The sequence below is a fragment of the Oryctolagus cuniculus genome, chromosome 6, assembly GCF_051225735.1.
Source record: "Oryctolagus cuniculus isolate XC-2025 breed Fujian yellow rabbit chromosome 6, ASM5122573v1, whole genome shotgun sequence".
In the NCBI taxonomy this organism is placed as follows: domain Eukaryota; kingdom Metazoa; phylum Chordata; class Mammalia; order Lagomorpha; family Leporidae; genus Oryctolagus; species Oryctolagus cuniculus.
Genome location: NC_142872.1, coordinates 75349828 through 75362722, shown reverse-complemented (window position 1 = coordinate 75362722; position 12895 = coordinate 75349828). Strand labels below are relative to the sequence as shown.

The following is a 12895-nucleotide window of genomic DNA, read 5'->3' as shown; positions in this document are numbered from 1 at the left end:
CTACAACACAAAAGTGCAAGGACAGGGAACAAATGCTGATGGAGAAGCTGCAGCCAGATATTCTGAAGGTCTAGCTGGGGTCATAGATAAAGTTGGCTATGCCAACAGATTTTCAATGTAGATAGAACATGTAGGACTTTGGGTTTTTTTTAATTAATTTATTTATTTGAAAACCAGAGTTACACAGGGAGAGAAGGAGAGGCAGAGAGAGAGAGAGAGAGAGAGAGAGAGAGAGAAAGTCTTCCATCCACTGGTCTACTCCCCAAATGCCTGCAATGGCTGGAGCTGCACCTATCTGAAGCCAGGAGCCAAGAGCTTCCTCTGGGTCTCCCATGTGGGTGCAAAGGCCCAAGGAATTAGATGGGGTCCATCTTCTGCATTCCCAGGCCATAGCAGAGAGCTGGATTGGAAGTGGTGCAGCCTGCACACATTTGGGATGCGGCTACACATCCCGCCCCTATGTAGGACTTTTGTCTCTAGGGAGAAGTTAGTGCCTGGCTTCAAAGCTTTAAACAAAATGGGGTTGATTTTCATTAGGTATTAATAAAATGGACAACTTTGAGACCAATGTTCATCTGTCATAGTGAAAATTCTAGGGCCCTTGAGAATTCTACTAAATCCAATTAGCCTGTGCTGTGTAAATGGTACAAATCCTGGATAACAACAAGTCTGTTTTTAATATGGATTATTGAATATTTTAAACCATCTGTTGAAATCAGTGTCCAGAAAAAAAGATTCTTTTTTTTTTTTTTTTGACAGGCAGAGTGGACAGTGAGAGAGAGACAGACAGAGAGAAAGGTCTTCCTTTGCCATTGGTTCACCCTCCAATGGCCGCCGTGGCCGGCATGGTGCGGCCAGCGCACCGCGCTGATCCGATGGCAGGAGCCAGGTACTTATCCTGGTCTCCCATGGGGTGCAGGGCCCAAGCACTTGGGCCATCCTCCACTGCACTCCCGGGCCACAGCAGAGAGCTGACTTGGAAGAGGGGCAACCGGGACAGAATCCGGCGCCCCGACCGGGACTAGAACCCGGTGTGCCGGCACCGCAAAAGGAGGATTAGCCTAGTGAGCCGCGGCGCCGGCCTAAAAAAGATTCTTTTCAAAATACTTCTGCTCATTGACCATGTAGTTGGTTACTCAAGTGCTCTGATGGAGATGTTCCATGCAACTCAAGTTGTTTTTGTTTCACCTAACACAACCTCTATTCTGCAGCCTATGGATTAAGGGATAATAGTGACTTTCAAGTCTTATTGTAGAAATAACATTTCACAAGGCTAGTGCTGCCATAAATAGTGAACTTCCCATGGATTTGGGCAAAGTAAACTGAAAATGGTCTAGAAAAGATTCACTATTTCAGAAATCATTAAGAAGATTTATGATTCATGGAGGTCAAAATATCAACATTAACAGGAGTCTGGTAGAAACTATTTTCAATCTTCATGGATAACTTTGATGAGTCAAGACTTCAGTGGAGGAAGCGATAGCAGATGTGGAAGATGCAAAAGAACAAGATTTAGAAGTGGAGTTTAAGATGGGACTTAATTGCAGTAATATCATGCTTAATATTAAATGGTTGAAGAGTTGCCTCTCACAACTGAGTAAAGACAGTTTCCTGTGATGGAATCTCTTCCTTGTGAATGTTCTGGAAACACTGTTAAATGACAATGGAAGATTTAGAATATTATATAAACTTGCTTGATAAAGCAGCAGCAGGGATTAAGAGGGTCAGCTCCAATTTTGAAAGAAATTCTACCATGGAGAAAATAGCATTCCATACTACAGAAGTCTTTCCTGAAAAGAAGAGTCAATCGATACAACCAATTTCACTGTTGTGTTATTTAACAAATTGAAACAGCCACCCCAACCTTCAGCAACAACCACCCTGATTAGTCAGCAGCCATCAACATTGCAGCAATGTCTTCCACCAGCCAAAACATAATTTTTTGCTGAAGGCTCAGATGATGGTAAGAATTTTGAAGCAATAAAGCATATTTATTTAACCTACTTACATCTTTCCTTAGATATAATACTATTGCATACATTATAGACTATAGTTTAGTATAAACATAACTTTTGTGTGCACGGGGGAACCAAAAATTCATGTGACTCACTTATTGCAACACTCACTTTATTGTGGTGCTCTGGAACCTGTTCTGTATATTTCTGAGGTAGGCCTGCCCTCACAAACAAGTACCTGCTAGGATTATAAAATTGACACAACAGATTGTGGCACAGTAAATAAACCCAAGCATCAACCTTTTCCCTTACTATTAAGACTAGTTAGCATTCTTTGCTCCATAAGCTGCCAACCATTGTTCTTGGCTTTCCTGCTTTTAATTAGCTGTCTCCTCTGTTTCCTATATTTGAATACTCTATACATTGTATTTGTATCATGCACAGGCTCTTGACTTTCTGTAAAGTTTTAGGACGTGTCAATAAGATCCTCCCGTGACTGTCCGTGTACTCCAGTAAGGTAGCTGGTGACCATGGATCCAGACCACCTAGCTGGATGCCTGGAGGGGATCTGATGACAATGGCATGAAGAGTCAAGGAGCCATGTACACGTAATTCAGCAAATGTGTTAATAACATATTCTGTTTATGTGTTGAATTTTCACTGTGGCAGGACATTCACTTATTAATTAGTTGATTAAAGCTCCCCCTATCCAGGACACCTTACACCTTCCTTGTTTATTCTAACTCCCAATGCCTAAAGCATTTAAGCTTGTGACCTTGGTTGTTCACCATGAAAATATTTTCATTTATGTGGAAACAAGTTTCCAATCTAGAACATATTTTCCTCTTCTTAACAAAAGATCAAACTGCCTAGGGAATGTTATTTATTTATTCAGCCCTGGGATGCTTTGTTTCATCTAAGTGCTATGCAGAAGTCTAATATAAAAAAATACATAAATGCTCAGCAGTTTGCATCGATATCAGCCTGGGAGTAGGTTCAGATTTCTCAAGATTGATTTCTTTTCCACTGCAGATTAGGACATTCTCATTGTAACTTGTGTTTTTTTTAAAATCAAGTTCAAAGACTCTGGTCCCTTTTATCCTCATAACCTAGGAAATTGGTCTGGAGTTGGGCCTGACACATGGGGGTCAGAAAATCCAAAATCTTTGCATGTCTTACTGCAAAGGTACTAGCCATGTGAAAATGCAGCATGCATTACAATCTACATAAAAGGTGCATCCTTCAGTTCATCCAAACAGAAAATCATCTATGAAATACTGGAGTTAGACTATGCTATAGAGTAAGCAAATGGTCGTAACAGTTGTGGAATGTTTTATCCCACAGCTGAGAATATACATTCTTCTCATCAGCACATGGAGCATTCTCACAATGTAGGCCTAGTTAGCCTCAACAGATTTTTAAAAATCACATCATGTTATTTCCACAGTGGAATAAAATTAGTAATCAACCAAAGGAACTGTGAAAATTATATAAATACATGAAAATTAAACCACAGGCTCGTGCCCAGTCAGTGGATCCCTTCTACCACTCTTACTCAGCACATCACTGGGAGTTATACCCAGAGCAATTAAACAAGAAAAGAGATAAGGGCACTCAATTTAGAAAGGAGGGAGTCAAATTGTCCCTGTTTACAGTTGATATGATCTTATGTAGAGAAAAACTAAAACCACCATAAAAAAGGGAAGATGTCGCTCCCCCTCTTCGTGGAGGAACGACACAGGACCCTGCGCTGTTCTTTCGTCTGCTCGGCCCTCCCCGGGTTTGCTGCTGGTTCTTCCTGGGTTGGCTACTATCCCTTCCACCTCCGTGGAAGGGCAGTTCCCCCTGGCCGCATTCCCCACTTCCGCAGGGGAGCGGCACACCGCCGGCCGGTTCTCTTGGGGGCTGCATGGGTTCCCTTAGATGTTCCCCATAGATGTTCCTGGTGCATGCCGTTTCTCTCCTCCTTTATAGTCCTCCTCAGCCAATCCCAACTCGGCTGCCCACACGCCGAGTACGCTGCTCTCCAATCAGGAGCAAGTCCTACAGTTAATTGGTTGAACTGGAGGCAGCTGTGCGGAAGCTGTTTACTTCTCTCCCAGCGCCATATTGTGGGAGAGCAGATGCATAGAATAAGTCTTAATTCCAGTAACAGTCTGGTCCGGTTTGCTCCCCACAGATCCCCCTTTCTTTTTATTTTTTAGCGTTGATACGCGCCTGTCTTCGGTGTCCCGCGGCACACACTCTGCTCTACTTGCTAGAGTTGCCACAGGCTCTTACAAGTCCTATCAATCAGGAAAACCGAATCCGGGTCCTCTCTTCGCCATGTTGTGAGGAGGTTTTTAGGCGCTGATGCGTGCCTGTGTTCGGTGCCCTGCAGCGCATGCTCTGCTCTGCTCGCAGGGGCTTACAAAACCTATCAGGCAAACCGAATCCAAGCCTTCTCATTGCCTTTTTGTGGGGGAGACTTATTAGTGTTGGTTCGTGCCTATCTTCGGTGACCTGCAGCTAGCCGCCCAGGTGCTCATCGCCTCACTAATCGGGCAGACCGAATCCAAGCCTTCTAATTGGCATGTTGAGGGGAGGCCTTATTTTTCTCTATTTCTCTATCTCCGGGCATTCCTACCTCTCCCATTTCACTTCTATCTTCCAGCATTCCTATTTCTCTCACTTTACTTCTAAACTTCCCGCGGCTTCTCTTATCCCCGCGGTTTCCCGGCGCCCGCCCCGCCGGCGGGTTCCCGGCTCTGCGCCGCTTCAGCCCGCGCGCCTCTCTCATCTGCGCAGCTTCCCGGCTTTGCGCGGCTCGGCTTCGCGCGCTCCGCGGTCTCCACGCTTAACCCTTTCGCGTCTGAACCACGGCCTACGCCAGCCCCGTTCCCTATCTACTCACGCCCCGTGCTCTCTCTGCACGCGGCGGCTTCCGCGAGTAACACAGCGTAGCTCACGTGTCCGCCACTAGCATTCAATCTAAGTTCCCCGGGCTAGCCTGGCGAATTCAACCCAGCGTACGTCTCCGCCCCACGGTTTGGCTTCCCGTCCTTTGCTCCCCGGGCTAATCAGACGGATCCCAACCAGGCTCACGTTTCAGCTTCTAGTTTCAACTTTTCGCCCCCTATTCCCGGGCTAACTTGAGAATCCCAAAGTGGCTTTCGTGTCCGCCTTGGCCTGCCCCCCGCGGCTTCAATTTCCCTAACATTTTTCTCTACCCGGTATGTTTCCCCAAACTTTCCTCCAACGATATTCCTCCCTCATTTCTCCTGGCTTCTCCCCACAGTCCGTATCCGAGTCTGTTTGTTCTAGCTTTCACTTTCGCTTTCGACCTTAGAGATTTCTCCCAGCTTCCCCCCGTAGTCCGTATCCGAGTCTATGCCTAGGCTTTCAATAGCTTCTTCCGGCTCCTTTTTCGTCCGGCTTTTCCCTAGGCTGTTTGCTAGTCTCTCTCTCCGATATTTTCCCAGTTCTTCCCGTTTCTTCCCTCCTAAGTTTCATATCCGAGTCAGGTTTCCTATCCGAGCTAGGTTTCCTATCCGAGTCACGTTTCTTCCCTCCTAAGTTTTCTATCCGTCCTAGGTTTCCTATCCGAGTCACGGCACCATTATGTCGCTCCCCCTCTTCGTGGAGGAACGACACAGGACCCTGCGCTGTTCTTTCGTCTGCTCGGCCCTCCCCGGGTTTGCTGCTGGTTCTTCCTGGGTTGGCTACTATCCCTTCCACCTCCGTGGAAGGGCAGTTCCCCCTGGCCGCATTCCCCACTTCCGCAGGGGAGCGGCACACCGCCGGCCGGTTCTCTTGGGGGCTGCACGGGTTCCCTTAGATGTTCCCCATAGATGTTCCTGGTGCATGCCGTTTCTCTCCTCCTTTATAGTCCTCCTCAGCCAATCCCAACTCGGCTGCCCACACGCCGAGTACGCTGCTCTCCAATCAGGAGCAAGTCCTACAGTTAATTGGTTGAACTGGAGGCAGCTGTGCAGAAGCTGTTTACTTCTCTCCCAGCGCCATATTGTGGGAGAGCAGATGCATAGAATAAGTCTTAATTCCAGTAACAGTCTGGTCCGGTTTGCTCCCCACAGGAAGAAAACTTTTAGACCTGATAAGTGAATTCACTAAAAATGCAGGATACAAGATCAGCTTACAAAAATCAGTAGCATTTCAATACCAACGTAACAAATCAGATGGAAAAGAAATCAAGAAAGCAATCCCATTTACAATAACAGTTGTAAAAACTCGAAAATATCTCAGAATAAATTGAAACAAATAGGTGAAAGAAATTGCAGTGAAGAGACCACTAAAAAGTAGAAAGTCATCCCATGGTCACGGATTTGAAAAACTAATATTTTAAAATGCCCATACTACTCGAAATAAGCTACAGATTCAAGTCAATCCCTGTCACAATACCAATGACTTTCTTCACAAAATGCAATGGAAGAAAATATTTGCAATATTATTCAGATGATGACATTAAATAACTCATATCATTGGCCCCCCAAAAACACCAATTAAAAATGGGTAAATTATTTGAGCAGATCTGCCCCCAAACAATATATGCCAATGGTCAGTGAGTATATGAAATAACCAGAGAAAGGAAAATTAAAGCCAAAATCAAGTATTATCTCACCCAAGTTGGAATGGCTATTAACAGAATTTTTTTTTTTAAAAAAAAATTACTGGAAAAGATGCAGTAAAAAGGAAAACTCTAATACATTGTTGATGTGAACGTATATTAGTGCAGTTCTTGTGGAAAACAGTATGGAGTTTCCTCAAAAATCTAGAAGTAAACTGCCATATGACCCAGCAATCCTACTGTGTATATCTATCCAAAGGAAAGTAAACCAATATCCCATGTTTATTGCATCACTATTCGTGACAGCCAGGATATGAAATCAACCTAGGTGCTCCATTGGTAGATGAGTGGATAAAGAGCACATGGTTACATATGCCCAAGGGAATAACAATCAACCATTAAAAAGAACACAGTCATGTTATTTGCAGTTATATAACTGGCATCACTTTGAGTGCACGTCAGAAACCAATGATAAACACAGTACATATTACATCATATTCACTGATACCATGGCCACATAAAGACATAGGAACATCTTATTTTATGGAAAAAATATATTTAGTATTTCCTGAAGTGTCTGTTGGACATTTGAATTTCCTCTCTTGAAAAATGCTTGGTCAAATCCTTTGCCCATTACTTAACTGGATTGTTTGTTTTGTTGTTGAACTTCTTGAGCTTATTATAGATTACAGATGTTAACCCTTTATCAGTTGAATAGTTTGCAGATACTTTCTTCCATTTGTTGGTTGTCTCTTTGTTTAGTTTAGTGTTTCTTTTGCAGTGCAGAAGCTTCGCAGCTTGATGTAATCCTGCTTGTCGATTTTGGCTCTGATTGCCTGTGCTTCTGGGGTCTTTTACAAAAAGTCTTTGCCTGTGCCAATGTTTTTGAGAGTTTCCCCAATGTTCTCTAGTAGTTTGATGGTATCAGTCATAGATTTAACTCTTTGTTCCATTTTTAGTGGATTTCCATGTAAAGTGCGAGGTATGGGTCTAGTGTCATGCTTCTGCATGTGGAGATCTAGTTTCCTCAGCACTATTTGTTAAAGATACTACCCTTACTCCAGGGATCCAGGGATGGATTTTAGCTCCTTTTTAAAAAAGTAAGTTGGTTGTGGATTAACTGATTGATTTCTGGAGTTTTTTATTCTGTTCCATTGGTCTACAAGTATGCTTCTGTGCCAGTACAAGGCTGTTCTGATTTTAACTGCCCTGTAGTATGTCTTGAAATCAGATATTGTGATGCCTCCAGCTTTGATTTTGTTGTATAATATTGCTTTAGATATTTGGGTTCTCTTGTATTTCCATATGAATTTTAGCATCATTTTTTTCTAGAGCTGCAGAGAATGTAAATTGAATTTGGAAGTATGGACATTTTGATGGTGTTGATTCTTCCAACCCTTGAACATGAGAGATTTTACCATTTTTTAATTTCTTCTTCTGTTTATTTCCTTAGTGTTTTGTAGCTGCCATCAGAGATCTTTGACATCCTTGGTTAAATTTATTACAACTTATTTAATTCTTTTTGTAGCCATCATGAATGAAACTGATCTTAAAAATTCTTTCTCAGCCATGGCATTGTCTATGTATACAAAGGTTACTAATTTTTCTGTGTTGGTTTTATATCCTGCTACTCTACCAAATTCTTTTATGAGTTCCAGTAGTGTCTCAGTGGAGTCTTTTGGATCAACTATATATAGTATCATGTCATCTGCAAATAAGGGTAGTTTGATTTCCCTTTTTCAATTTGTATTCCTTTGATTTATTTTTCTTGCCTAATGTCTCTGGCATTATATAGTTTCAGGACTATATTAAATAGTTATGGTGAGAGTAGGCATCCTTGGTTCTGGTTATGGATCCTAGGGAGAATGCTTCCAACGTGTCCCCATTCAATAGGAGGCTGGCTGTGAGTTTGTAATAAATTGCCTAGATTATCTTGAGGCATGTTTCTTCTATACCCAATTTGCTTAAAGTTTTCACCATGAAAGGGTGTTGTGTTTATCAAGTGCTTTTTCTGCATCTACTGAGATAACCATATGGCTTTTGTTCTTCAGTTTGTTAACATGATGTATCCAATTTATTGATTGCTGAATGTTGAACCATCCCTGCATACCAGGAAAAAAATCCCACTTGGTGCAGGTGAATGATCTTTCCGATGTGTTCTTGGATTTGATTAGCTAGTATTTCATTGAAGATTTTTGCATCTATGTTCATCAGGGATGTTGGCCTATAGTTCTCTTTCTCTATTGTATCTTCTTCTGTTTTAGGAATTAATGTGATGAAGGCTTAGAGAAAAAAGTTTCCGAAGATTCCTTCCCTTTCAATTGTTTTGAATAGCTTGATAAGAATTGGCATTAGTTTTTCTTTAAATGTCTGATAGAATTAAGCAGTAAAGCCATCTTGTCCTGGGGTTTTCTTTGTTGCGATGGTATTTATTTCTGATTCAATTTCCATCTAGTTTATTGGTCTGTCTAGGTTTTCTATGGCTTTATGACTCAATTTTGGTAGATTGCATATGTCTAGCAATCTATCCATTTCTTCTAGGTTTCCCAGTTTGTTGGCATACAGCTGTTTTTAGTAAAGCCGATGATTCTCTTTATTTCTATGGTAGCTATTGTTACATTTCCTTTTTCATCTCTGATTTTATTGATTTGGATCTTCTTCCTCTTTTTTTTTGTAAGTTGAGCCAATGTTGTATCAACTTTGTTTATTTTTTCAAAATGCAGCTCTTCTTTTCACTGATCTTTTGTATTGTTTTTATTGATTTTAATTTTGTCTATTTCTTCTCTAATTTTAATTATTTCTTTCTTACTGCTTAATTGGTGTTTGGTTTTTTGTTGTTTTTCTAGGTCTTTGAGATACAATGATAGCTCATTTATTTGGTACCTTTCCAATTTATTCATGTAAGCAACTGTTGGTATAAAGTTCCCTCTTAGCACTGCTACAAGTTTTGCTATGATGTATTATCATCATTGTTTCCAGAAATTTTTTTTGCTTTCTCCTTTGTCTCTTTTGGTTTCTTCTATGACTCTATGTTGGCATAAAGTTCCCTCTTAGTACTCCTATAAGATTTTTTTTTATTTGACAGGTAGATATATAGACAGTGAGAGAGAGAAAGAGAGAAAGGTTTCTTTCCATTGGTTCACACCCCAAATGGCCACTTTAGCCAGTGCTGCGCCCATCCTGAGCCAGGAGCTAGGTGCTTCTCCTGGTCTCCTATGCGGATGCAGGGGCCCAAGCACCTGGGCCATCCTCCACTGCCCTCCCAGGCCACAGCAGAGAGCTGGACTGGAAAAGGAGCAACCGGGACTAGAACCCGATGCCCTTATGGGATGCTGGCACCACAGGTGGAGGGTTAACCAAGTGAGCCACAGTGCCTGCCCCCTCCTATAAGTTTTTCTATGACGTATTATCATCATTCTTTCCAGAATTTTTTTTTGCTTTTTCTTTTGTCTCTTTTGGTTTCTTCTATGACTCACTGTTCATTCAAGATCATGTTATTCAGTTTCCATATGTTTGTATTTGATCAAGAGATTCTTGAGTTGTTGATTTCCATCTTCATTAATTTATGGTCAGAGAAGATGCATGGTATTATTTCAATTTTTTTTGAATTTGCTGGTATTTGCTTTATGGCCTAGCATATGGTCTATCCTAGAGGAAAGTTCCATGCACTGATTAGAAGAATATGTATTCTGCAACTGTGGGGTGAAAAACTTTTGTAGATGTGAGTTAGATCCATTTGGTTCATGGTGTCAATTAGATCCATTGTTTCTTCATTGATTTTCTGTCTAGCTGATCTGTCAGTTGATGAAAGCGGGGTGGTAAAGTCCCCCATTACTATTGATTGTATTGGAGTCTTTATTTCCTTTGAGATCCATTAACATTTCTTTTAAATAGTCTGGTGCCCTGTATTTGGGTGGGTATTCATTTATTTATAGTCACATCATCCTGTTAAAATTGTCCCTTAATCATTACATAGCTCCCTTCTTTATAACTTTTAACAGTTTTTATGTTAAAGTCTATTTTTTCTGATATTAGAAGGGCAACGCCTTTCCTTTTTTGCTTTCTGTTAGCATAGAATATATTTTTCTATCCTTCACTTTCAGTCTGAATGCATCTTTGTTGTTGAGATATGCTTCTTGTGAGCAGCAGACTATTATTTTTCTCTATACTACTGGAAGTAGAGTTATCATCATCTTTAAATAAAATCAAACTGGAAAGGCAATTACAAAATCAATAAATAAAATTGATTGTTAAATCTGCATGTTTCCCTAGAATGACTTTTTTTTTTTTTTTTTTTTTTGACAGGCAGAGTGGACAGTGAGAGACACAGAGAGAAAGGTCTTCCTTTGCCATTGGTTCACCCTCCAGTGGCCGCCGCAGCTGGCGCACCACGTTGATCCAATGGCAGGAGCCAGGTACTTATCCTGGTCTCCCATGGGGTGCAGGGCCCAAGTACTTGGCAGGCATGCACGCGCCGCAGGCGGAGGATTAGCCTAGTGAGCCGCGGTGCCGGCTAGAATGACTCTTGGTGCAAAATTCAGTGTTAGTTTGGGTTTTCATAATAAATACTGTAGACAAGGGTGAATTTAAAAATCGAATTTTGGGGCCGACACTATGGTGTAACAGGTAAAGCAATTTCCAGCAGTGTCGACATCCCATGTGGGCGCTGGTTGAAGTCCTGGCTGCTCCACTTCTGATCCAGCTCTCTCTTCTGTGGCCTGTGAAAGCAGTAGAAGATGGCCCAGCTCCTTGGGCCCCTTCACTCATGTGGGAAATGCAGAAGAAACTCTTGACTCTTGGCTTTGGATCAGTGCAGGTCTGGCAGTTGCAGTCATCTGGGGAGTGAACCACAGGATGGAAGACTGCCCTCTCTCTATCTCTGCTTCTCTTTCTCTGTAACCCTGCCTTTCAAATAAATAAATAATTTTTAAAGAAACAGAAATTTATTTTTTAGAGCTCAGGAATCAGAAAGTCAAAGTTCACACTCCAGTAGTTTTCCTTTTCTTAATGATGGCTCCTTTACTGGCTTGCAGATGGCTTCCTCTCAGCCTATGTCCTCACCTTATGGAGATGGTGAACGTCCTGGCTCCTCATTGTCGTCCTAATGGAAACCACTCTCATCAAATTAAGGTACCTCTCTCATGACCTCATATAATCTTCATGCCTCCTGAATATCCTCTTGCCAAATAGAGTCACAGTGATGGTTAAAGCTTCAATATATGTATTTTGTTGGAACGCTGTTCAGTCTATAGTCTTCTACCCTTGGTTTTACAAAATAAAGGTTTTAATCACCTGCAAAATACATTTGACTTATTCCAATAGCTCCAAAGTTCTCAACTTACTCCAGTATCAATTCTAAAGTCTTAAATATCATCCAAGTCAGATGTGAGTAAAGCTTGAGGTACAAGTCTTTGTTAGGCAAAATTACTCCCAGCTGTGCAAATTCTGGACTCCCAAAACATAGTGATGGAACAAGCAGAGACTCAGTTTCTTTTGCTGATATCATGTCAAAGAAAGAGCATGTTGGCCCCATCCACTCATGTAAGTGGAAAAGTACTTCCCCTTACGGCTCTGGGTGAAGTCTGTGTCATCTACTATCAAAGAGGAAACAAATAGTGTTGCCTTGGGCCCAAGTGAGAGTTGGAAGTCCTGATGGCCTCTGACCACATTTGAGCTCATGTTTTCCTTTTCTCAAAGAGTAGCACAGCCAAATACCTTGATAGTCTGGTCCTACATAATGCAAAATATTCACAGCATTCTTTCATTCTGTCCTTCTTTCTCTGTTCTCTTTAGTTCAAAGTGGCATTTTCTTTTCTGATATAATCCATTAATTGTTCCTGGTTTTCTGCTGAGATGATTAATTAAGACAATAAGTCACATCCATGATCTCTTATTCAAAAGGTTATTCACATCTCTTAGTATTCACAATATGGATAGGCTGAAAATTTTCCAACTCTCCAACTTCAGGGCCTTGTTGATAAATGAATACTTTATTAATTCAATATCTCCCTTTATATTTTATTATAAGCAGTAAGAGGTACTTAAATTACATTTGCAACATTGTCCTTAGAAATTGTCTCTGTTAAATATCCAATTTCATCACTTGCAAATCCCACCTTCCATAAAACACACAAAAAAAAATTTGGCCACATTGTTTGCCAATTTATAACAAAGATCTCTTTCCTTCTAGTTTCCAATAATCTGCCCCTAATTTCCTCTGGAGACTTCAGTAAAATGTCTTTTAACATTGTTATACTGTGGAAAATAAATTGGAGGGCTTCCAAAAGTGCATGTTTTAAAGTATTGGTCCCCAAGGTCTTGCATTAAAGGATTAAGGATGGGATTTAATCAAAATATGATATCTGAAAGTTCAGGC

General features: G+C 41.3%; 1 protein-coding gene across 6 annotated transcripts in view; it reads right to left on the bottom strand.

Annotated features, from left to right (window-relative positions):
• The window catches only part of SNTG1 (syntrophin gamma 1), a 918312-nt gene that overhangs the window by 366748 nt on the left and 538669 nt on the right, over positions 1-12895 (bottom strand). The gene's annotated exons all lie outside the window — the stretch shown is intronic.